The following is a 26,945-nucleotide window of genomic DNA, read 5'->3' on the forward strand; positions in this document are numbered from 1 at the left end:
TGACATCAAGGGATATATTGATCTTTTCATGGCTGCACACGAGTCAGATAGCACAACCCTACCCACTCAATGGGAAGCATTGAAGTGTGTCCTAAGGGGAACTTTAATCAAACACGGTGCGAGACTCAAGATGGAAAAGGCGTTCCAAATATCTAAGCTTCTCCAGGAAATCCACACACTAGAAATCACACATAAACAAACACTATCTCCAACTATACTAGCAGACCTAGTCAAGGCCAGGAGAGAATTACAGTCAAAGTTAGATCAAAAGTATTTTCACTTCAGGGAGCAACGCAAGAGATTATATTATGAATACTCCAACAAGGCTGGCAGATACCTATCTCGCTTAATACACCCCCGGGCGGCACACACTTACATCCCTAGGATCAAAAATACAGCGGGCTTAGACACTCATAACCCCTCAGAAATCCTAGAGATATTTCAGAAATACTATGCTCAACTATATGATATCAGAGGACAGTTCTCTGACATGAACCCATCCACCTTACTAGAACATATCTCTGGATACATAGCAGATACTGCTCTCCCAACACTAGACAGTGAGACTATAGAGGTATTGGAGACAGATATCACGGAAGGAGAGATTGAGGAGACAATAAAATCCACTCCAGCTGGGAAAAGCCCAGGGCCCGATGGCTTTACACCAGCCTTCTATAAATTATTCCAGCAGCAACTTACGCCTTTCTTGGCCAATGTATTCTCTGCGGTCTCCCCAGAGTCTCCATTTATGCAACAATCATTAGAGGCACACATTAGCGTTTTGCCCAAACCAGGCAAGGACCCCACCATATCTACCAATTACAGACCCATATCCCTGATAAACGTGGATATAAAAATTTTCTCCAAAGCTTTGGCTAATAGACTATCCCCTTACCTCCCTTCTATCATCCACACAGATCAGGTAGGATTCGTTAGAGGCAGGGAGGCCAGAGATAATATCCTTAAAACCCTATTGATAGTCTCCAAGGTGCAGAAGGGGTTGGATCCTAAGTGCCTGTTATCCGTGGACGCTGAGAAAGCGTTTGACAGGGTCAATTGGGGATTCCTGTCAGAAATGCTCAAACAAATTGGTCTGGGCCCAAAATTCCTGGCTAGAATCTTTGCCCTTTACAATTGCCTTACAGCAAGGATACGGGTGAATGGCATGCTGTATCCTCCCATACACATAAAAAAACGGCACGAGACAGGGCTGCACTCTCTCACCACTACTTTATGTGCTAGTTATGCAACACCTCGCGGTGGCAATCCGTAATAATCCTTCTATACACGGTGTTCAAATAGGGGGGAATCAAATTAAAACTGCTCTCTATGCAGATGACCTCTTATTGTATATTTCTCAACCTCACATCTCACTCCCTTCCCTAATACAGGAATTTGAGAGATACAGCCACCTATCGAATTTTAAAATTAATTACTCCAAGACGGAAGCATTAAACATATCCCTCCCAACAGCAGAGAAGCAACATTTGTCAGGGCAATTCCCCTTTAAGTGGCAACAGGAGGCGATAAAGTACCTAGGAGTGTTTGTTCCCACAAATGAATCAAGATTGTATACCCTAAATTATCAGGCACTACTGGAACGCACATTAAAGGACCTGGCTTCATATGCAAAACGAGACTTATCATGGTTCGGGCGGATAAATGTGCTTAAAATGGATGTGCTGCCCAAGCACTTATATATTTTTCAAGCTGTCCCTATAGTACCTCCTACATCCTTTTTCAAATCACTGCAGTCGGCTATGATTAAATTTGTATGAGGTCGTCAGAGACCAAGGCTGGGAATCCAAACCTTATTCCGCCCCAAAACAAATGGGGGGGGGGGGGGGAGGTCTGCCGAACCTTAGACTCTATCATGCAGCTGCAGTTTTAACACACCTGATAGACTGGCACCATCACGCTGCCCAAAAACAATGGGTTAATATAGAACAGGTAGACTGCTCAATTCCATTAAAACTTCTCCCCTGGATTAGACCGTGCGACAGGGCCCAGGTCCTCAACCTCAACTACCTTTTGAAGGGGACACTTAGTTTATGGGACTTAAAAATAAACCAGCGGGTATTATCACAGGTTAATGGTCCCCTTACACCGTTATTTTCTAACCCAGCATTCCCACCAGGATATACACGGGAACACTTTTTGGGATGGGAGGCAAGTGAAGACACGCGAGTGCACCAGGTACTGAACGGCTCTCCGTTCCCATCATTCCAAGAATTAAGGAGTAGATTCAGTGAGTGTGGCCTCTCTTGGTTGGAGTTTTACGAATTACGCTCCTTTTTCACCACTCAGGGGGAGGGGAGTCTGTTTGGAGCAGTGCTCACTCCCTTCGAACATCTGTTTTCATGCCAGACTCAGCCGACACATACTGTATCCCTGGTTTATGGTTTGTTGATCAGTGAGACCTATACCACAGAACCTAGCTTTAAGTGGGCATGGGAGCAGGAACTAGGAGTTACAATACCGCAGAAGGACTGGCAGAAGGTTTTCATCTTTACCCATAAATTATCTATTGCCTGTGCTGCCCAGGAAAAAAACTACAAGATCATGACAAGATGGTACAGATACCCAGTCCGCCTTCATGCCATGTTCCCTGCGGTGACCGAGATGTGTTGGTGCTGTGGAACGGATAGGGGCACCATGGTTCATGTGTGGTGGAGCTGTAGCCTGTGGTGTCCCTTTTGGGAAAAGGTAATCTATATATGCAACAGAGTTAGTCGGCAAAAAATTGCCAATAGCCCCCAAATTGACCTATTATCAATATTGCCTGGATCAGTCAGCTCGCAAAAGAGGAGCCTACTACGTTTTTGCCTGGCGGCTGCTAGGACGGTTGTACCACGCCATTGGCGCTCTACACGAGTCCCCTCCTTGTCCGAATGGCATCAGGAGATGTCGCACCTGTGTCACATGGAGGAACTTTGCGCAGAACACTCAGGGGACGGCGAGAAATTTGTATCAGTGTGGCAGTCTTGGTTGGAGTTTGAAAGCACCGCAGAGTTTCAGAACACTCTCGTGTAGAGGCGCGTGGGAGGGCTTTGGGGCTGCTTAGAAACCCGATAGAGTGGAGGAGCCAGATAAATACTACTATTCCCACTATGAATACTATAGTTTTAGGGCGCAAAATTTCCCATCTCCTTCCTTTCCCTTTGTTTACCACGTTTACCCCCACACCCCTTTCCTGTTTTTTACTTTAATTATCAGTATTTGGGTGGCTTTCCCACCCTCCCTTTACTCCCTTCTTTGCTTTTCTTTATTGTCTACTAGCTTACCCGTCGCACGTTGCTGCAAAGACAGACATACATGCATTCGTTTTTATATATAGATGACATCAGGAAGTGAGAGAATTAGATTCCTTACATAAAAGTTGGACGCTAATTCTTTTGCGCTTAGAATTTAATAATCGAGTTGTGACCCATTAGCTTTTCCTATTTATGACATAATCAATGCTTGTGCCAAATTTCAAGTTTCTATGACATTGGGAAGTGAGAAAATTAGATTCCGTACGTAAAATTTGGACGCTAATTCTTTGGCGCTTAGAATTGCATAATGGAGTTGGAACCCTTGAACTTTTCCCATTTATGACATAATCAATGCTCGTGCCAAATTTCAAGTTTTTATGACATCGGGAAGTGAGAAAATTAGATTCTGTACGTAGAATTTGGACGCTAATTCTTTGGCGCTCAGAATTAAATCGAGTTGGGACCAATTACCTTTTCCTATTTATGACATAATCAATGCTCGTGCCAAATTTCAAGTTTCTATGACATTGGAAAGTGAGAGAATTAGATTCCGTACGTACAATTTGGACGCTAGTTCTTTTGCGCTAGAATTGAATAATCGAGTTGGGACCCATTAGCTTTTCCTATTTATGACATAATCAATGCTCGTGACAAATTTCATGTTTCTACGCTTTCGGGAAGTGAGAGAATTAGTGGCAATGATGGAAATCGAACGATCTACGTGGGTGGGGGCGTAACTGTCTACGGCGCTCACATGCGGGCCATTTATCATAGCATAGTTGTACTATGCCTATAATCTTCCCAGGAGTGTACTCAACAACTTCCCAAAGTTTCATGGCGATCGGAAGAATGGTGTAGTAGCGCATAAAGGACAAACAGACACACACACAGACAGACATACATTCAATTTTATACATATAGACTAGCTTACCCGTCGCGCGTTGCTGCGAAGACAGACATACATGCATTCGTTTTTATAAATAGATGACATCAGGAAGTGAGAGAATTAGATTCCTTACATAAAATTTGGATGCTAATTCTTTTGCGCTTAGAATTTAATAATCAAGTTGTGACCCATTAGCTTTTTCTATTTATGACATAATCAATGCTTGTGTCAAATTTCAAGTTTCTATGACATTGGAAAGTGAGAGAATTAGATTCCATACGTAAAATTTGGACGCTAATTCTTTGGCGCTTAGAATTGAATAATCGAGTTGGGACCCATTAACTTTTCCTATTTATGACAGAATCAATGCTCGTGGCAAATTTCAAGTTTCTATGACATTGGAAAGTGAGAAAATTAGATTCCGTACGTAAAATTTGGACGCTAATTCTTTGGCGCTTAGAATTGCATAATGGAGTTGGGACCCTTGAACTTTTCCTGTTTATGACATAATAAATGCTCGTGCCAAATTTCAAGTTTTTATGACATCTGGAAGTGAGAAAATTAGATTCCGTACATAAAATTTGGACGCTAATTCTTTGGCGCTTAGAATTAAATAATCGAGTTGGGACCAATTACCTTTTCCTATTTATGACATAATCAATGCTCGTGCCAAATTTCAAGTTTCTATGACATTGGAAAGTGAGAGAATTAGATTCCGTACGTACAATTTGGACGCTAGTTCTTTTGCGCTAGAATTGAATAATCGAGTTGGGACCCATTAGCTTTTCCTATTTATGACATAATCAATGCTCGTGACAAATTTCATGTTTCTACGCTTTCGGGAAGTGAGAGAATTAGTGGCAATGATGGAAATTGAACAATCTACGGGGGGGGGGGCGTATCTGTCGACGACGCTCGCACGCACACCATTTATCATAGCATAGTTGTACTATGCCTATAATTTTCCCAGGAGTGTACTCAACAACTTCCCTAAGTTTCATGGCGATCCGATGAATGGTGTAGTAGCGCATAAAGGACAAACAGACACACACACAGACAGACATACATTCAATTTTATATATATAGACTAGCTGATATACCCGGCTTCGCCCGAGTTAATTTGGTACTGGTATTTATCTGGTGTTCACACGGAAAATCTTATGAAGTCGTGGTTACTTTAGAGATACCGAGGAAAAACATATGTTCACCATTTTGCATAGTTCTCTGCGTTACCCAGGAAACACCACGGGGAGGTAACCATGCGACGTTTCCTTTATATAAAATGACATCAGGAAGTGAGAGAATTTGATTACGTACATAAAATTTGGACACTAATTCTTTTGCGCTTAGAATTAAATAATCGAGTTGGGACCCATTAGCTTTTCCTATTTATGACATAATCAATGCTCCTGCCAAATTTCCCGTTTCTATGACACCGGAAAGTGAAAAAATTACATTCCGCACGTAAAATTTGGACGCTAATTCTTTTCCGCATAGAATTGAGTAATCGAGTTGGGACCCATTAGCTTTTCCTATTTATGACATAATCAATGCTCGTGCCAAATTTCCCGTTTCTATGACACCGGAAAGTAAAAAAATTACATTCCGCACGTAAAATTTTGACGCCAATTCTTTTGCGCTAGAATTGAATAATCGAGTTGGGACCTATTAACTTTTCCTATTTATGACATAATCAATGCCCGTGCCAAATTTCATGTTTCTATCACATTGGGAAGTGAGAGATTTAGATTATGTACGTAAAATTTGGACGCTAATTCTTTTGCGCATAGAATTGAATAATGGAGTTGGGACCCATTAGTTTTCCTACTTATGCCATAATCAATGCTCGTGCCAAATTTCCTGTTTCTATGACACCGGAAAGTGAGAAAATTACATTCTGCACGTAAAATTTGGACGCTAATTCTTTTGCGCATGGAATTGAATAATGGAGTTAGGACCCATTAGCTTTTCCTATTAATGACATAATCAATGCTCGTGCCAAATTTCAAGTTTCTATGACATTGGGAAGCGAGAAAATTAGATTCCGTACGTAAAATTTGAACGCTGATTCTTTTGCACATATAATTGAATAATCAAGTTGGGACCCATTAGCTTTTAATATTTATGACATAATCAATGCTCATGCCAAATTTCAAGTTTCTATGACATTGGGAAGCGAGAAAATTAGATTCCGTACGTAAAATTTGGACGCTAATTCTTTTGCGCTTGGAATTGAATAATCGAGTTGGGACCCATTAACTTTTCCTATTTATGACAGAATCAATGCTCGTGCCAAATTTCAAATTTCTATGAGATTGGGAAGTGAGGAAATTAGATTCCGTATATAAAATTTGGACGCTAATTCTTTGGTGCTTAGAATTGCATAATAGAGTTGGGACCCTTGAACTTTTCCTGTTAATGACATAATCAATGCTCGTGCCAAATTTCAAGTTTTTATGACATCGGGAAGTGAGAAAATTAGATTCCGTACATAAAATTTGGACGCTAATTCTTTTGCGCTAGAATTGAATAATCGAGTTGGGACCCATTAGCTTTTCCTATTTATGACATAATCAATGCTCGTGCCAAATTTCCTGTTTCTATGACACCGGAAAGTGAAAAAATTACATTCCGCACGTAAAATTTGGACGCTAATTCTTTTGCGCATAGAATTGAATAATTGAGTTGGGACCCATTGGCTTTTCCTATTTATGACATAATCAATGCTGGTGCCAAATTTCCCGTTTCTATGACACCGGAAAGTGAGAAAATTACATTCCGCACGTAAAATTTGGACGCTAATTCTTTTCCGCATAGAATTGAATAATGGAGTTGGGACCCATTAGCGTTTCCTGTTTATGACATAATCAATGCTCGTGCCAAATTTCCCGTTTCTATGACACCGGAAAGTGAGAAAATTACATTCCGCACGTAAAATTTTGACGCCAATTCTTTCGCGCTAGAATTGAATAATCGAGTTGGGACCCATTCGCTTTTCCTATTTATGACATAATAAATGCTCATGCCAAATTTCCCGTTTCTATGACACCGGCAAGTGAGAAAATTACATTCCGCACGTAAAATTTGGATGCTAATTCTTTTGCGCATAGAATTGAATAATCGAGTTGGGACCCATTAGCTTTTCCTATTTATGACATAATCAATGCTCGTGCCAAATTTCCCGTTTCTATGACACCGGAATGTGAGAAAATTAGATTCCATACGTAAAATTTGGACGCTAATTCTTTTGCGCATAGAATTGAATAATCGAGTTGGGACCCATTAGCTTTTACTATTTATGACATAATCAATGCTTGTGCCAAATTTCCTGTTTCTATGACACTGGAAAGTAAAGAAATTACATTCCGCACGTAAAATTTCGACGGCAATTCTTTTGCGCTAGAATTAAATAATGGAGTTGGGACCTATTAACTTTTCCTATTTATGACATAATCAATGCTCGTGCCAAATTTCATGTTTCTATGACACCAGAAAGTGAGAAAATTAGATTCCGTACGTACAATTTGGACGCTAATTCTTTTGCGCATAGAATTGAATAATCGAGTTGGGACCCATTAGCTTTTCCTACTTATGACATAACCAATGCTCGTGCCAAATTTCCCATTTCTATGACACCGGAAAGTGAGAAAATTACATTCCGCACGTAAAATTTCGACGCCAATTCTTTTGCGCTAGAATTGAATAATCGAGTTGGGACCCATTCGCTTTTCCTATTTATGACATAATCAATGCTCGTGCCAAATTTCACGTTTCTATGACACCGGAAAGTGAGAAAATTAGATTCCATACGTACAATTTGGACGCTAATTCTTTTGCGCATAGAATTGAATAATCGAGTTGGGACCCATTAGCTTTTCCTACTTATGACATAATCAATGCTCGTGCCAAATTTCCCGTTTCTATGACATTGGGAAGTGAGTGATTTAGATTATGTACGTTAAATTTCGACGCCAATTCTTTTGCGCTAGAATTGAATAATCGAGTTGGGACCCAATTTCTTTTCCTATTTTGGAGATAATCTATGCTTGCGCCAAATTTCATGTTTCTACGACATCGGGAAGTTGGAGAACTTTTGGCGAGTCAGTCAGTCAGTCAGTGAGTGAGTCAATGAGTCAGTGAGGGCTTTCAGCTTTATATATATATATATATCTGATTTGCTAGCCTCAAGGATGCTACTTCACACTGACAGACCTGGTCAGTGCATGTGGGCTGTCCACTTATATAGGACTAATACCGCCTACTCAAGGCGGGGCCCTGATCCTTATCAATCCAATCAGGGATTACCAGGGAGAAGCTTCCTATCAGCGCTATGTTCCAATGCAATGCCTCGTCATGTGACGCTGGGTCGCGTCCATGTGACGTGGAAACACGTGACTGGTGAGCGGGGTCACATGACAAATGACGAGGGTCACGTGACAATGATGTAGCGTCACGTAGTGATGACGCGAGGTGTAACGACGCGCGATCACGCGACTATGACGCGGGGTCACATGGCAAATAATCGAGGATCACGTGACAATGATGTGAAGGCGCAAGATATACAAACGCGCGATCACGTGACTATGACGCGCTGACAGCCGCTCACCACTGAAGCGATTACCAGCTGGGATGCCGCTGCTCCCCGCTGGTAATCACTGTTAGCGCTGATCCCGGGGCACATGCTGACATCAGTGTGCAGCTGGGACCCTCCTCCCCTGAGTCCCCTGCTCCTCAGTTCCACAGGAGAGAACTCAGGGAGGAAGCATGCTGGGCACATATTAACTTTTTTCACCACACTTCTGTCCTATTCAGCAATTTCAGCAACTTGATTGGTTGTTTGGGTTGGCTGATTCACCAAACAATCAATCAGGTTGCTGGAATTGCTTAATAGGGTAGAAGTGTTGTGGAAAAAGTTAATATGCGTGATGTCAGTGTGCACCTAGGGAGCAGCGCTGACAGCAAGGATGCGGTAAGTACATGGTTTGGAGGGCAACTATTATTACTGAGGGGGGTTTATATTACTGAGGGGGGGGGGGGTTAATATGTCTGTGTGTGTGTGTGTGTGGGGGGGGGGTTAATATGACTGTGGGGGGGGGTTAATATGACTGTGAGGGGGGTTAATATGACTGTGGGGGGTTAATATTACTGATGGGGATAATATTACTGAGAGAGGTTAAAATTGCTGAGAGGGATAATATTACTCTTGGGTTATTACTACTGAGGGGGTTAATATTACTGTGGGGGTCGCTATTACTACTGGAGCCACTGTGAGGTCGCTATTACTACTGGGGCCACTGTGGGGGTCGTTATTACTACTGGGGCCACTGTGGGGGTCGTTTTTACAACTGGGGCCACTGTGGGGGTTGCTATTACTAATTTGGCCACTGTGGGGGGTCACTATTTCTAATTTGGCCACTGTGGGGGTCGCTATTACTAATTTGGCCACTGTGGGGCTTGCTATCACTAATTTGGCCACTGTGGGGATCGCTATTACTAATTTGGCCACTATGGGGATCGCTATTACTAATTTGGCCACTGTGGGGGTCGCTATTATTACTGGGGCCCCTATCAGACTCACTATTACTACTGCGACCACTATAGGGGACACTATTACTACTGCGACCACTATAGGGGACACTATTACTACTGCGACCACTATAGGGGACACTATTACTACTGTGACCACTATAGGGGACACCATTACTACTGCGACCACTATAGGGGTCACTATTAGGGCTCGTTCACACGGGCGTAATTGTACCTGGTTCAGGTAGCTGGCTCAAGGTCGGTACTTATCTAGCTGGGGGGGGGGGGAAATAACCGGGAAAGCACCTTGCAAAAACAGTCTGTCAAGATGTGACGTCACCCTAGGAGTCAATCATGACTCAGTGCTTGCACCAGGGAACCTTACCTTTGTATTAACTATTTCCACAAACCAGGGTCGGAGGATTTCTATAGGGAACTATCAGTCACGCGTTGCTGAGATGAGCGAGCGTACTCGGATAAGCACTACTTGCTCGAGTAATTGGCTTTATCCGAGTATTGCTGTGCTCGGGGCTAAAGATTCGGGTGCCGCTGCGGCTGACAGGTGAGTCGCAGGGGAGAGCGGCCGGGAGAGAGGGAGAGAAAGATCTTACCTCCGTTCCTCCCCGCTCTCCCCTGCAGCTCCCCGCTCCGTGCCGGCACCTGAATCTTTAGCCCCGAGCACAGCGATACTCGGATAAAGCCAATTACTCGAGCGAGTAGTGCTTATCCGAGTACGCTCGCTCATCTCTAATAACAACCAATCACAGCGCAGCTTTCATGTTACCTCAGCAGTATAATATGTAACAACTAAGTGGCATAATACATAACAATCCCAGCACAGCTTAAATTTTACCTCAGCAGTATAATATATAACAAACAATCACAGTGCAGCTTTTATGTTACCTTAGCAGTATCTGTATATATAAAATTGAATGTATGTCTGTGTGCGTGTCTGTTTGTCCTTTATGCGCTACTACACCATTCATCCGATCGCTATGAAACTTTGGGAAGTTGTTGAGTGCACTCCTGGGAAGATTATAGGCATAGTACAAATATTCTATGATAAATGGTGCTTGCGCGGGCGTCATCGATGGTTACGACCCCCCACGTAGATCGTTCGATTTCCATCATTGCCGCTAATTTTCTCGCTTCCCAATGTCATAAAAACTCAAAATTTGGCACGAGCATTGATTATGTCAGAAATAGGAAAAGTTAATAGGTCCCAACTCGATTATTCAATTCTATGCGCAAAAGAATTAGCGCCCAAATTTTACGTACGGAATCTAATTCTCTCGCTTCCCAATGTAATAGAAACTTGAAATTTGGCAGGAGCATTGATTATGTCATAAATAGGAAAAGCTAATGGGTCCAACTCGATTATTCAATTCTAAGCACAAAAGAATTGGCGTCCAAATTTTACGTACGGAATCTAATTTTCTCGCTTCCCAATGTCATAGAAACTTGAAATTTGGCACGAGCATTGATTATGTCATAAATAGGAAAAGTTAATGGGTCCCAACTCCATTATTCAATTCTATGCGCAAAAGAATTAGCGTCCAAATTTTACGTACGGAATGTAATTGGTCAAGAAAATTATTAGAATTTTGTCTACTCCTTCCCCTTCCTCGTTGGGGTCGACGTCCTCTATTTTGTCGAGGTGGGAGATATGTTCTCTTATTAGATGGTAGTTCGTTATCAGATGGTTCAATATCAGAGGAACTAGCTTCAGTCTCCGAGGGGATTTTCGCGTTTTCGGAAGCTTTTTGATCTCTGAAGTCTTGGAGGTCCCTCATAAACAGAGAGTGCTTTCGTTCTTTTATATGCTGAGTATATCTCTCAATCTGATTCTGTAAAGTTCTTTCTTTTGATGGGAAGTCAGGGTCTGAAATGAATCTCTTAGCTTGTTCTATACTTTCCTCAAGTGCCTTTTGATCTCTAGCAAGAATATTCCTCTCCTCGTCTAATAATAGTTGTATTAGTTTTAGGGAGGAATCAGTAGAGGTTTCCTCCCATTTTTTCATAAACTCTACGGTCCTAAGTCGAGGCGGAGGTGACACTAGCTTACGCAGACCTCTAGGGACGATCTTCTGTTCCGCGTATTTTTGGAGACCCTGAACTTCCCACCAACAGCGGGTATACTCCTTATACTCTCTGGTAAGGATTTTGAAGCACAAGTTGATAGTAAGATGGGAATTGCTGGGGCTATATGAATCTTCAGAGAACACAGAGCTTGCTTCTGTCAGCCATTCATTGGGATTTAGGTTAGATGAAAGAAAACCTGCCATATTCTATATAAATTGATAACACAGGCAGAATGTCTAATAGTCAAATAGAAGGCCCTTCACAGTTTAGACAAATTATAGATAAAAACAATAAATTTTATTAAATGTATTTAAAACCGTATAACACAAATAGGGCACTACACATAAACCTCTATATTTGAAGAGGTGTACTAGTCTCAGACAGAAGAGACTACTACCACTTCTTATCATTACCAAAGGTGCCTTTATACAGGTAAGGCAGTGATAGAGTGGTAGAAAGAAACGCGGGAACTGATATATAGATGTTAAATTCCTTCTTTAGTTAGTCTTCCCCATACTATTTTTTATTCTTAGATGTCTTCACGTTGGTATAGATTTTTCACTGAGGTGGGTTAAATGTTGGCATTAATAACTAGAGATGAGCGAGCGTACTCGGAAAAGCACTACTCGCTCTAGTAATTTGCTTTTTCCGAGTATCGCTGTGCACGTCCCTGAAGATTCGGGTGCCGCTGCAGCTGACAGGTGAGTCGCAGCGGGGAGCAGGGGAGAGCGGGCGGGAGAGAGGGAGAGAAAGATCTCCCCTCCGTTCCTCCCCACTCTCCCCTGCAGCTCCCCGCTCCGTGCCGGCACCCGAATCTTCAGGGACGAGTACAGCGATACTCGGATAAAGCAAATTACTCGAGCGAGTAGTGCTTTTCCGAGTACGCTCGCTCATCTCTATTAATAACCCATTAATTCTTCTATTAGATCTTCTAGATAAATTTAGTATGGGGCTAGATTTATCATCCCTTCATTTCGGGATTATGGAGCTAGATCAGAGATGATAAAACATGGGTGATTGGCATATGGTATTAGTATCGATCAATATCCAATTGCCCCAATGTTTTATCTCTTATGCTCTCATGATACAGAAGGAAAAAGAAACAGATGGAGGCCCTTTTTAGAACTTCGTCTTTGGGCGACCACTTTTTGTTTCCTAGCATATGGAGACTTATATAGCATAGTGCAATGGAGAACTAACTAAACTATAGCGAGGAGATCCTTATCTACATCTAGAGCGCTGCTACTTTGGTTCAGCTATGATAGCGCTTGATTTGGCGTTTCCTAACATATCGTGGGACCTATATCTATAGTGTACTCCCACAGTTCATTGGTACTGTTGGCATACCAAGAGGATACCTGTGATCTTCAGGTTATACTCTAATTCTGGTATGTCAATCATGATGATAGCAGAGTTCCCACACTTATGCTGGCTAGGCAATCTATAAGAGACTCATATGCTTTATGTTACCATCTCAGCATATGAGTACTCTTGATAATAGAGCAACCTGTGAGCTCTAAAAAAGAAAGTTATATCAACATCACGAGCACCAATATATAACTTTTAATCAAGGTGCACCTGATATATTACTTTCTAGCCTACCACGGACATATTGACAATCTAGTATATTAACGATGTACTGAATGCATCTGTTCAAAATAAGCAGCACTGTATCCAAAAAGTACATCTAAATTGCCTATAAGTGAGCCCTCTCACTTTTGCTAAGAGAAAAATATTATAAGAGTCACATATGACTTATGTTCTAATGCTATAACGCTGGAACAGACAATATTATATACAGATGGTACTAACCAACAAGATCTCCTGATGATCCGTTCTATGAGCGGTAAAACGCGTCGAGACCGTGCTTGTAAACAGTACTATTGAGACCGTGCCTGTAAACAGCACTATTGGCTGAATATAAAACATAGCCATATTAAAATCTATGTGGGCAATCGAATGTGCCATACAATAGATAGGTGATTAAATAAAGCATAATCACTATCAGGAAACAAAAAGTGGTCGCCCAAAGACGAAGTTCTAAAAAGGGCCTCCATCTGTTTCTTTTTCCTTCTGTATCATGAGAGCATAAGAGATAAAACATTGGGGCAATTGGATATTGATCGATACTAATACCATATGCCAATCACCCATGTTTTATCATCTCTGATCTAGCTCCATAATCCCGAAATGAAGGGATGATAAATCTAGCCCCATACTAAATTAATCTAGAAGATCTAATAGAAGAATTAATGGGTTATTAATGCCAACATTTAACCCACCTCAGTGAAAAATCTATACCAACGTGAAGACATCTAAGAATAAAAAATAGTATGGGGAAGACTAACTAAAGAAGGAATTTAACATCTATATATCAGTTCCCGCGTTTCTTTCTACCACTCTATCACTGCCTTACCTGTATAAAGGCACCTTTGGTAATGATAAGAAGTGGTAGTAGTCTCTTCTGTCTGAGACTAGTACACCTCTTCAAATATAGAGGTTTAAAAGAAGAATGTGAGTGTAATAATTCCTAGGGAAATTAAACACTAATGCCGCCTTAACTTTAAAATTGAAGCCTTTGACATGCCATGAAATTACCCGTAATAAAAGTTTCGTATAAGCCATTGGAAAATCAAGAATTATAAGAGAAAGTCACACAAGTACAAGGTATTCGCATAGCCTAACATGGACAGTCGCACTGTGGTTAAAATGTTATTGTAAACAAGCACCAACTTCCCTTCCAATCCAACCTAACCAAGGATAGATCTGAATCCTTGAACCATTACAACCAGAAGGGAATCACTGTGACAAGGAGGCTCTTGAATAACTAAAGAGCTAATCACTGACAAAGGCATTGAACTAAAATATAACTTTTATTATCTCAAGTTAAAAAACTAATCCTCCAAAACCGAGGTAGTTTAAAGTGAACAATACAAACACCAAACCAAAAGGATAAGAGTTAGGAGAGAAAAATATATATAGTAGAACTCAATTGGGCGTAAATTTTGTCTCCCCAAATTCCCATATGTATTCTCACAAGTTTTGGGATTTGTTCCAATAATATGTTATGAATCCCTATGAGGTAATAGATGATGATATTTATGACAACTCCTAAAGAGGACTGATTTATCACTGTCATATATGTATTGGCACCTAAAAGTGGTGTCAGATGAACGATATCGACAGGAGTCAGACTAATCAATATTTATTCCCTCACTAGCAATTAATAGAAAATGAATGTCTGCCAGACGTGCATACATTCAGGCATCTGTCGACAGCCTGAATGGTTTGGAGACAAACAATAGGGTTGTTAATAATGCCATGTGGACACGAGCAAAATTTTATGTCATTTTATGACACTTTATGTCACTTTCTATCTGATCTATATTTCTGTCGCTTTCTGTCGACGTGTTTCATCAGGACAGATTAAGTGTTTTTGTGAGTCATGGTTTCTTTGTGGTATGCAGAGGTCTTTGATATATATAGCCTGTGCAACCACCTTGAGACAACCTAAAGTAGATGAAGGTAGACTATGCGGAGTATATTATGATAGATAGTCCCAAAAATTGGGTGTTATATATATATATATATATATATATATATATATATATATATATATATATATACTAGCTGATATACCCGGCTTCGCCCGAGGTAATTTGGTACTGGTGTTTATCTGGTGTTCACATGGAAAATCTTATGAAGTCGTGGTTACTTTAGAGATACCGGAAAAACATATGTTCACCATTTTGCATAATTCTCAGCGTTACCCAGGAAACACCACGTGGAGGTAACCATGTGACGTTTACTTTATATAAAATGACATCAGGAAGTGAGAGAATTAGATTACGTACATAAAATTTGGACACTAATTCTTTTGCGCATAGAATTGAATAATCAAGTTGAGACCCATTAACTTTTCCTATTTATGACATAATCAATGCTTGTGCCAAATTTCATGTTTCTGTGACATTGGGAAGTGAGAGATTTAGATTATGTACGTAAAATTTGGATGCTATTTCTTTTGCGCATAGAATTGAATAATGGAGTTGGGACCCATTAGCTTTTACTATTTATGACTTAATCAATGCTCGTGACAAATTTCCTGTTTCTATGACACCGGAAAGGGAAAAAATTACATTCCGCACGTAAAATTTGGACGCTAATTCTTTTGTGCATAGAATTGAATAATCGAGTTGGGACCCATTAGCTTTTCCTATTTATGACATAATTAATGCTCGTGCCAAATTTCCCGTTTCTATGACATTGGGAAGTGAGTGATTTAGATTATGTACGTTAAATTTAGACGCCAATTCTTTTGCGCTAGAATTGAATAATCAAGTTGGGACCCAATTTCTTTTCCTATTTTGGAGATAATCTATGCTTGCGCCAAATTTCATGTTTCTACGACATTGGGAAGTAGGAGAACTTTTGGCGAGTCAGTCAGTGAGTCAGTCAGTCAGTCAGTGAGTGAGTGAGTTAGTGAGGGCTTTCAGCTTTATATATATAGACTAGCTGATATACCCGGCTTCGCCCGAGTTAATTTGGTACTGATATTTATTTGGTGTTCACACGGAAAATCTTATGAAGTCGTGGTTAGAGATACTGAGGAAAAACATATGTTCACCATTTTGCATAGTTCTCTGCGTTACCCAGGAAACACCACGAGGAGGTAACCATGCGACGTTTCCTTTATATAAAATGATATCAGGAAGTGAGAGAATTTGATTACGAACATAAAATTTGGACACTAATTCTTTTGCGCTTAGAATTGAATAATCGAGTTGGGACCCATTATCTTTTCCTATTTATGACATAATCAATGCTCCTGCCAAATTTCCCGTTTCTATGACACCGGAAAGGGAAAAAATTAAATTCCGCACGTAAAATTTGGACGCTAATTCTTTTGCGCATAGAATTGAATAATCGAGTTGGGACCCATTAGCTTTTCCTATTTATGACATAATCAATGCTCGTGCCAAATTTCACGTTTCTATGACACAGGAAAGTGAAAAAATTACATTCCGCACATAAAATTTCGACGCCAATTCTTTTGCGCTAGAATTGAATAATCGAGTTGGGACCTATTAACTTTTCCTATCTATGACATAATCAATGACCGTGCCAAATTTCATGTTTCTATCACATTGGGAAGTGAGAGATTTAGATTATGTACATAAAATTTGGACGCTAATTCTTTTGCGCATAGAATTGAATAATGGAGTTGGGACCCATTAGCTTTTCCTATTTATGACATAATCAATGCTCGGGGCAAATTTCACGCTTCTATGACACCGGAAAGTGAGAAAATTAGATTCCGTACGTAAAATTTGGACTCTGATTCTTTTGCGCATAGAATTGAATAATCAAGTTGGGACCCATTAGCTTTTTATATTTATGACATAATCAATGCTCGTGCCAAATTTCCAGTTTCTATGACACCGGAAAGTGAAGAAATTACATTCCGCACGTAAAATTTCGACGCTAATTCTTTTGCGCATAGAATTGAATAATCGAGTTGGGACCCATTAGCTTTTCCTATTTATGACATAATCAATGCTCGTGCCAAATTTCCCGTTTCTATGACACCGGAAAGTGAGAAAATTATATTCCACACATAAAATTTGGACGCTAATTCATTTGCGCATAGAATTGAATAATGGAGTTGGGACCCATTAGCTTTTCCGATTTATGACATAATCAATGCTCAGGGCAAATTTCATGTTTCTATGACACCGGAAAGTGAGAAAATTAGATTCCGTACGTAAAATTTGGACGCTGATTCTTTTACGCTTAGAATTGAATAATCGAGTTGGGACCTATTAGCTTTTCCTATTTATGACATAATCAATGCTCAAGCCAAATTTCCTGTTTCTATGACACCGGAAAGGGAAAAAATTACATTCCGCACGTAAAATTTGGACGCTAATTCTTTTGTGCATAGAATTGAATAATCGAGTTGGGACCCATTAGCTTTTCCTATTTATGACATAATCAATGCTCGTGCCAAATTTCCCGTTTCTATGACACCGGAAAGGGAAAAAATTACATTCCGCACGTAAAATTTGGACGCTAATTCTTTTCTGCATAGAATTGAATAATCAAGTTGGGACCCATTAGCTTTTCCTATTTATGACAATAATCAATGCTCGTGCCAAATTTCCCGTTTCTATGACACCGGAAAGTGGGAAAATTACATTCCGCACGTAAAATTTGGACGCTAAATCTTTTGCGCATAGAATTGAATAATGGAGTTGGGACCCATTAGCTTTTCCTATTTATGACATAATCAATGCTCGTGCTAAATTTTCCGTTTCTATGACACCGGAATGTGAGAAAATTTGATTCCGTACGTAAAATTTGGACGCTAAATCTTTTGCGCATAGAATTGAATAATGGAGTTGGGACCGATTAGCTTTTACTATTTATGACATAATCAATGCTCGTGCCAAATTTCCCGTTTCTATGACACTGGAAAGTGAAGAAATTACATTCCGCACGTAAAATTTTGACGCCAATTCTTTTGCGCATAGAATTGAATAATCGAATTGGGACCCATTAAATTTTCCTATTTATGACATAATTAATGCTCGTGCCAAATTTCCCGTTTCTATGACATTGGGAAGTGAGTGATTTAGATTATGTACGTTAAATTTAGACGCCAATTCTTTTGCGCTAGAATTGAATAATCGAGTTGGGACCCAATTTCTTTTCCTATTTTGGAGATAATCTATGCTTGCGCCAAATTTCATGTTTCTACGACATTGGGAAGTAGGAGAACTTTTGGCGAGTCAGTCAGTGAGTCAGTCAGTCAGTCAGTGAGTGAGTGAGTCAGTGAGGGCTTTCAGCTTTATATATATAGACTAGCTGATATACCCGGCTTCGCCCGAGTTAATTTGGTACTGATATTTATTTGGTGTTCACACGGAAAATCTTATGAAGTCGTGGTTAGAGATACTGAGGAAAAACATATGTTCACCATTTTGCATAGTTCTCTGCGTTACCCAGGAAACACCACGAGGAGGTAACCATGCGACGTTTCCTTTATATAAAATGATATCAGGAAGTGAGAGAATTTGATTACGAACATAAAATTTGGACACTAATTCTTTTGCGCTTAGAATTGAATAATCGAGTTGGGACCCATTATCTTTTCCTATTTATGACATAATCAATGCTCCTGCCAAATTTCCCGTTTCTATGACACCGGAAAGGGAAAAAATTACATTCCGCACGTAAAATTTGGACGCTAATTCTTTTGCGCATAGAATTGAATAATCGAGTTGGGACCCATTAGCTTTTCCTATTTATGACATAATCAATGCTCGTGCCAAATTTCACGTTTCTATGACACAGGAAAGTGAAAAAATTACATTCCGCACATAAAATTTCGACGCCAATTCTTTTGCGCTAGAATTGAATAATCGAGTTGGGACCTAATAACTTTTCCTATCTATGACATAATCAATGACCGTGCCAAATTTCATGTTTCTATCACATTGGGAAGTGAGAGATTTAGATTATGTATGTAAAATTTGTACGCTAATTCTTTTGCGCATAGAATTGAATAATGGAGTTGGGACCCATTAGCTTTTCCTATTTATGACATAATCAATGCTCGGGGCAAATTTCACGTTTCTATGACACCGGAAAGTGAGAAAATTAGATTCCGTACGTAAAATTTGGACTCTGATTCTTTTGCGCATAGAATTGAATAATCAAGTTGGGACCCATTAGCTTTTTATATTTATGACATAATCAATGCTCGTGCCAAATTTCCAGTTTCTATGACACCGGAAAGTGAAGAAATTACATTCCGCACGTAAAATTTCGACGCTAATTCTTTTGCGCATAGAATTGAATAATCGAGTTGGGACCCATTAGCTTTTCCTATTTATGACATAATCAATGCTCGTGCCAAATTTCCCGTTTCTATGACACCGGAAAGTGAGAAAATTATATTCCACACATAAAATTTGGACGCTAATTCATTTGCGCATAGAATTGAATAATGGAGTTGGGACCCATTAGCTTTTCCGATTTATGACATAATCAATGCTCAGGGCAAATTTCATGTTTCTATGACACCGGAAAGTGAGAAAATTAGATTCCGTACGTAAAATTTGGACGCTGATTCTTTTACGCTTAGAATTGAATAATCGAGTTGGGACCTATTAGCTTTTCCTATTTATGACATAATCAATGCTCAAGCCAAATTTCCTGTTTCTATGACACCGGAAAGGGAAAAAATTACATTCCGCATGTAAAATTTGGACGCTAATTCTTTTGTGCATAGAATTGAATAATCGAGTTGGGACCCATTAGCTTTTCCTATTTATGACATAATCAATGCTCGTGCCAAATTTCCCGTTTCTATGACACCGGAAAGGGAAAAAATTACATTCCGCACGTAAAATTTGGACGCTAATTCTTTTCTGCATAGAATTGAATAATCAAGTTGGGACCCATTAGCTTTTCCTATTTATGACAATAATCAATGCTCGTGCCAAATTTCCCGTTTCTATGACACCGGAAAGTGAGAAAATTAGATTCCATATGTAAAATTTGGACGCTAATTTTTTGCGCATAGAATTGAATAACGGAGTTGGGACCCATAACCTTTTCCTATTTATGACATAATCAATGCTAGTGCCAAATTTCCTGTTTCTATGACACTGGAAAGTGAAAAAATTACATTCCGCATGTAAAATTTTGACGCCAATTCTTTTGCGCTAGAATTGAATAATGGAGTTGGGACCCATTAACTTTTCCTATTTATGACATAATCAATGCTCGTGCCAAATTTCCCGTTTCTATGACCCCGGAAAGTGAGAAAATTACATTCCGCACGTAAAATTTGGACGCTAATTCTTTTGCGCATAGAATTGAATAATCGAGTTGGGACCCATTAGCTTTTCCTACTTATGACATAATCAATGCTCCTGCCAAATTTCCCGTTTCTATGACACCGGAAAGTGAGAAAATTACATTCCGCACGTAAAATTTCGACGCCAATTCTTTTGCGCATAGAATTGAATAATCGAGTTGGGACCCATTAGCTTTTCCTACTTATGACATAATCAATGCTCCTGCCAAATTTCCCGTTTCTATGACACCGGAAAGTGAAAAAATTACATTCCGTACGTAAAATTTGGACGCTAATTCTTTTGCGCATAGAATTGAATAATCGAGTTGGGACCCATTAGCTTTTCCTATTTATGACATAATCAATGCTCGTGCCAAATTTCACGTTTCTATGACACAGGAAAGTGAAAAAATTACATTCCGCACATAAAATTTCGACGCCAATTCTTTTGCGCTAGAATTGAATAATCGAGTTGGGACCTATTAACTTTTCCTATCTATGACATAATCAATGACCGTGCCAAATTTCATGTTTCTATCACATTGGGAAGTGAGAGATTTAGATTATGTATGTAAAATTTGGACGCTAATTCTTTTGCGCATAGAATTGAATAATGGAGTTGGGACCCATTAGCTTTTCCTATTTATGACATAATCAATGCTCGGGGCAAATTTCACGTTTCTATGACACCGGAAAGTGAGAAAATTAGATTCCGTACGTAAAATTTGGACTCTGATTCTTTTGCGCATAGAATTGAATAATCAAGTTGGGACCCATTAGCTTTTAATATTTATGACATAATCAATGCTCGTGCCAAATTTCCAGTTTCTATGACACCGGAAAGTGAAGAAATTACATTCCGCACGTAAAATTTCGACGCTAATTCTTTTGCGCATAGAATTGAATAATCGAGTTGGGACCCATTAGCTTTTCCTATTTATGACATAATCAATGCTCGTGCCAAATTTCCCGTTTCTATGACACCGGAAAGTGAGAAAATTATATTCCACACATAAAATTTGGACGCTAATTCATTTGCGCATAGAATTGAATAATGGAGTTGGGACCCATTAGCTTTTCCGATTTATGACATAATCAATGCTCAGGGCAAATTTCATGTTTCTATGACACCGGAAAGTGAGAAAATTAGATTCCGTACGTAAAATTTGGACGCTGATTCTTTTACGCTTAGAATTGAATAATCGAGTTGGGACCTATTAGCTTTTCCTATTTATGACATAATCAATGCTCAAGCCAAATTTTCTGTTTCTATGACACCGGAAAGTGAGAAAATTAGATTCCGCACGTAAAATTTCGACGCCAATTCTTTTGCGCTAGTATTGAATAATCGAGTTGGGACCCATTAGCTTTTCCTATTTATGACATATTCAATGCTCGTGTCAAATTTCACGTTTCTATGACACCGGAAAGTGAGAAAATTAGATTCCGCACGTAAAATTTGGACGCTAATTCTTTTGCGCATAGAATTGAATAATCAAGTTGGGACCTATTAGGTTTTCCTATTTATGACATAATCAATGCTCGTGCCAAATTTCCCGTTTCTATGACACCGGAAAGTGAAGAAATTACATTCCGTACGTAAAATTTGGACGCTAATTCTTTTGCGCATAGAATTGAATAATGGAGTTGGGACCCATTAGCTTTTCCTATTTATGACATAATCAATGCTCGTGCCAAATTTCACGTTTCTATGACACCGGAAAGTGAAGAAATTACATTCCGCACGTAAAATTTCGAGGCCAATTCTTTTGCGCTAGAATTGAATAATCGAGTTGGGACCTACGAACTTTTCCTACTTATGATATAATTAGAGATGAGCGAACGCGTTCGTCCGAGCTTGATATTCGTGCGAATATTAGGGTGTTCGGGATGTTCGTTATTCGTAACGAACACCATGCGGTGTTCTGGTTACTTTCACTTCCTTCCCTGAGACGTTAGCGCGCTTTTCTGGCCAATTGAAAGACAGGGAAGGCATTACAACTTCCCCCTGCAACGTTTAAGCCCTATACCACCCCCCTGCTGTGAGTGGCTGGCGAGATCAGGTGTTCGCCTAATATAAAAGTCGGCCCCTCCCGCGGCTCGCCTCAGATGCCTGGTGAGTTAGATGAGGGACAGTGCTGTTTATACCGGAGCTGCTGTAGGGAAAGAATTGGTAGTTAGTGTAGGCTTCAAGACCCCCCAAAGGTCCTTATTAGGGCCACTGATAGCTGTGTGTTGGCTGCTGTTAGCAGTGGCATTTTTTTTTTCTCAAAATCGGCTCTGCAGAGCGTTGCACCTGGCATTAGGGACAGAAGTGCTGCATAGGCAGGGAGAGTGTTAGGAGTGAGTGTAGCCTTCAAGAACCTCAACGGTCCTTTCTAGGGCCATATTTATCCGTGTGCAGTACTGTCCAGGCTGCTGTTAGCTGTGCTGCATTTTTTTGGGGCTTCTCAAAATCGCCTCTGCAGAGCATTCCACCCTCCATTGATACTGCAGGGAAAGAATTGTATAGGCAGGGCCACAACACAGTTATTATTCATAGAATATACGCAGTGCTGCCTTTTGGTGGAAAAACAAGTGAAAACAAATCTATTTGTCCAGCCTCTGTCCGTCCTTACGGGCGGTGGACACGTGTGAGCTGCGTGAAAAACATTGCTAAATCATACGCACCCAGCTACGCTTTACTGCTGGCTTCGCCATTTGCTTTCCTTAATTGGGAAAAAAAATACCTGCTCTGCCAGAGTTATAATAACTCTGCTACCCTCACGTTCTGTGACACATTAGCAGGGACACAGCACAGTTATTAAACTTAGATTATTCATTCACTAGAGGCAGTGGGGCCTTTCGTTTTCCAAAAAGGGAAAAAATTATATTTGGCCTGCAGTCTTGCGCCAATTTATTTCCTGCCTGTGAAATGAAATCACTGGTAATACAGCATGCTGAGGGGTAGGGGTAGGCCTAGAGGACGTGGACGCGGCCGAGGACGCGGAGGGCCAAGTCAGGGTGTGGGCACAGGCCGAGCTCCTGATCCCGGTGTGTCGCAGCCGACTGCTGCGCGATTAGGAGAGAGGCACGTTTCTGGCGTCCCCACATTCATCGCCCAATTAATGGGTCCACGCGGGAGACGGTTATTAGAAAATGAGCAGTGTGAGCAGGTCCTGTCCTGGATGGCAGAAAGTGCTTCGAGCAACCTATCGTCAACACGCAGTTCTGCGCCGTCCACTGCTGCAAATCCGAATCCTCTGTCTGCTGCTCCTCCTTCCTCCCAGCCTCCTCACTCCACTACAATGACACCTGCTCAGGAGCGGGAACACTCCCAGGAACTGTTCTCGGGCCCCTGCTTAGATTGGGCAGCAGCGGTTCCTCTCCCACCAGAGGAGTTTATCGTCACTGATGCCCAACGATTCGAAAGTTCCCGGGGTCCGAGGGAAGAGGCTGGGGACTTCCGCCAACTGTCTCAACAACTTTCTGTGGGTGAGGAGGACGATGACGATCAGACACAGTTGTCTTGCAGTGAGGTAGTAGTAAGGGCAGTAAGTCCAAGGGAGCAGCGCACAGAGGATTCGGAGGAAGAGCAGCAGGACGATGAGGTGACTGACCCCACCTGGTGTGCAACGCTTACTCAGGAGGACAGGTCTTCAGAGGGGGAGTCAAGGGCATCAGCAGGGCAGGTTGCAAGAGGCAGTGCGGTGGCCAGGGCCAGGGGTAGAGGCAGGGCCAGACCGAATAATCCACCAAGTGTTTCCCAAAGCGCCCCCTCGCGCCATGCCACCCTGCAGAGGCCGAGGTGCTCTAAGGTCTGGCAGTTTTTCACAGAGACGCCTGACGACCGACGAACAGTGGTGTGCAACCTTTGTTGCGCAAAGCTCAGCCGGGGAGCCAACACCAACAGCCTCACCACCACCACCATGCGCAGACATATGATGGCCAAGCACCCCACAAGGTGGGACGAAGGCCGTTCACCGCCTCCGGTTTGCACCCCTGCCTCTCTCCCTGTGCCCCAACCTGCCACTGAGATGCAACCCCCCTCTCAGGACACAGGCACTACCGCCTCATGGCCTGCACCCACACCCTCATCTCCGCTGTCCTCGGCCCCATCCAGCAGTGTAGTTCAGCGCACCGTTCAGCCGTCGCTTGCGCAAGTGTTCGAGCGCAAGCGCAAGTACGCCGCCACGCACCCGCACGCTCAAACGTTAACCGTCCGCATAGCAAAATTCATCAGCCTTGAGATGCTGCCGTATAGGGTTGTGGAAACTGAGTCCTTCAAAAGTATCATGGAGGCGGCGGCCCCGCGCTACTCAGTTCCCAGTCGCCACTACTTTTCCCGATGTGCCGTCCCAGCCCTGCACGACCACCTCTCCCGCAACATTGTGCGCGCCCTCACCAACGCGGTTACTGCCACGGTCCACTTAACTACGGACACGTGGACAAGCACAGGCGGGCAGGGCCACTACATCTCCCTGACGGCACATTGGGTGAATTTAGTGGAGGCTGGGACACAGTCAGAGCCTGGGACCGCTCACGTCCTACCCACTCCCAGAATTGCGGGCCCCAGCTCGGTGCTGGTATCTGCGGAGGTGTATGCTTCCTCCACTAAAGCACCCTCCTCCTCCTCCTCCTCCTCTGTCTCGCAATCAAGATGTGTTAGCAGCAGCATGTCGCCAGCAGTCGGTGTCGCGCGGTGTGGCAGCACAGCGGTGGGCAAGCGTCAGCAGGCCGTGCTGAAACTACTCAGCTTAGGCGATAAGAGGCACACGGCCCACGAACTGCTGCAGGGTCTGACAGAGCAGACCGACCGCTGGCTTGCGCCGCTGAGCCTCCAACCGGGCATGGTCGTGTGTGACAACGGGCGTAACCTGGTGGCGGCTCTGCAGCTTGGCAGCCTCACGCACGTGCCATGCCTGGCCCACGTCTTTAATTTGGTGGTTCAGCGGTTTCTGAAAAGCTACCCACGCTTGTCAGACCTGCTCGTAAAGGCGCGCCGGCTCTGCGCACATTTCCGCAAGTCCCACACGGACGCTGCCACCCTGCGCACCCTGCAACATCACTTTAAGCTGCCAGTGCACCGACTGCTGTGCGACGTGCCCACACGGTGGAACTCTACGCTCCACATGTTGGCCAGGCTCTATGAACAACGTAGAGCTATAGTCGAATACCAACTCCAACATGGGCGGCGCAGTGGGAGTCAGCCTCCTCAATTCCTTTCAGAAGAGTGGGCCTGGTTGGCAGACATCTGCCATGTCCTTGGTAATTTTGAGGAGTCTACCCAGGTGGTGAGCGGCGATGCTACAATCATTAGCGTCACCATTCCTCTGCTATGCATCTTGAGAAATTCCCTGCAAACCATAAAGGCAGCTGCTTTGCGCTCGGAAACGGGGGCGGTGGAAGACAGTATGCCGCTGGATAGTCAGGGCACCCTCCTGTCTATTTCTCAGCGCGTACAGGAGGAGGAGGAGGAGCATGAGGAGGATGAGGAGGAGGGGGAAGAGACAGCTTGGCCCGCTGCTGACGGTACACCGGCTGATTGCCTGTCATCCTTTCAGCGTGTATGGCCTGAGGAGGAGGAGGAGGAGGAGGAGGAGGAGGATCCTGAAAGTGATCTTCCTAGTGAAGACAGCCATGTGTTGCGTACTGGTACCCTGGCACACATGGCTGACTTCATGTTAGGATGCCTTTCTCGTGACCCTCGCGTTGCACGCATTCTGGCCACAACGGATTACTGGGTGTACACACTGCTCGACCCACGCTATAAGGAGAACCTGCCCACTCTCATTCCCGAAGAGGAAAGGGGTTCGAGAGTGTTGCTATACCACAGGACCCTGGCGGACAAGCTGATGGTAAAATTCCCAGCCGACAGCGCTAGTGGCAGAAGGCGCAGTACCGAGGGCAAGGTAGCAGGGGAGGTGCGGAGATCGAGCAGCATGTACATCCCAGGCAGTGCAACAGTCTTTAAGGGCCTGGCCAGCTTTATGGCTCCCCAGCAAGACTGTGTCACCGCTCCCCAGTCAAGGCTGAGTCGGCGGGAGCACTGTAAAAGGATGGTGAGGGAGTACGTAGCCGATCGCACGACCATCCTCGGTGACGCCTCTGCCCCCTACAACTACTGGGTGTCGAAGCTGGACACGTGGCCTGAACTAGCGCTGTATGCCCTGGAGGTGCTTGCTTGTCCTGCGGCTAGCGTCTTGTCGGAGAGGGTGTTTAGTGCGGCTGGGGGAATCATCACAGATAAGCGTAGCCGCTTGTCAACCGACAGTGCCGACAGGCTAACACTCATCAAGATGAACAAAGGCTGGATTTCCCCAGACTTCTGTTCTCCACCAGCGGACAGCAG

Source organism: Eleutherodactylus coqui, chromosome 1 (assembly GCF_035609145.1).
Source record: "Eleutherodactylus coqui strain aEleCoq1 chromosome 1, aEleCoq1.hap1, whole genome shotgun sequence".
Taxonomy (NCBI): domain Eukaryota; kingdom Metazoa; phylum Chordata; class Amphibia; order Anura; family Eleutherodactylidae; genus Eleutherodactylus; species Eleutherodactylus coqui.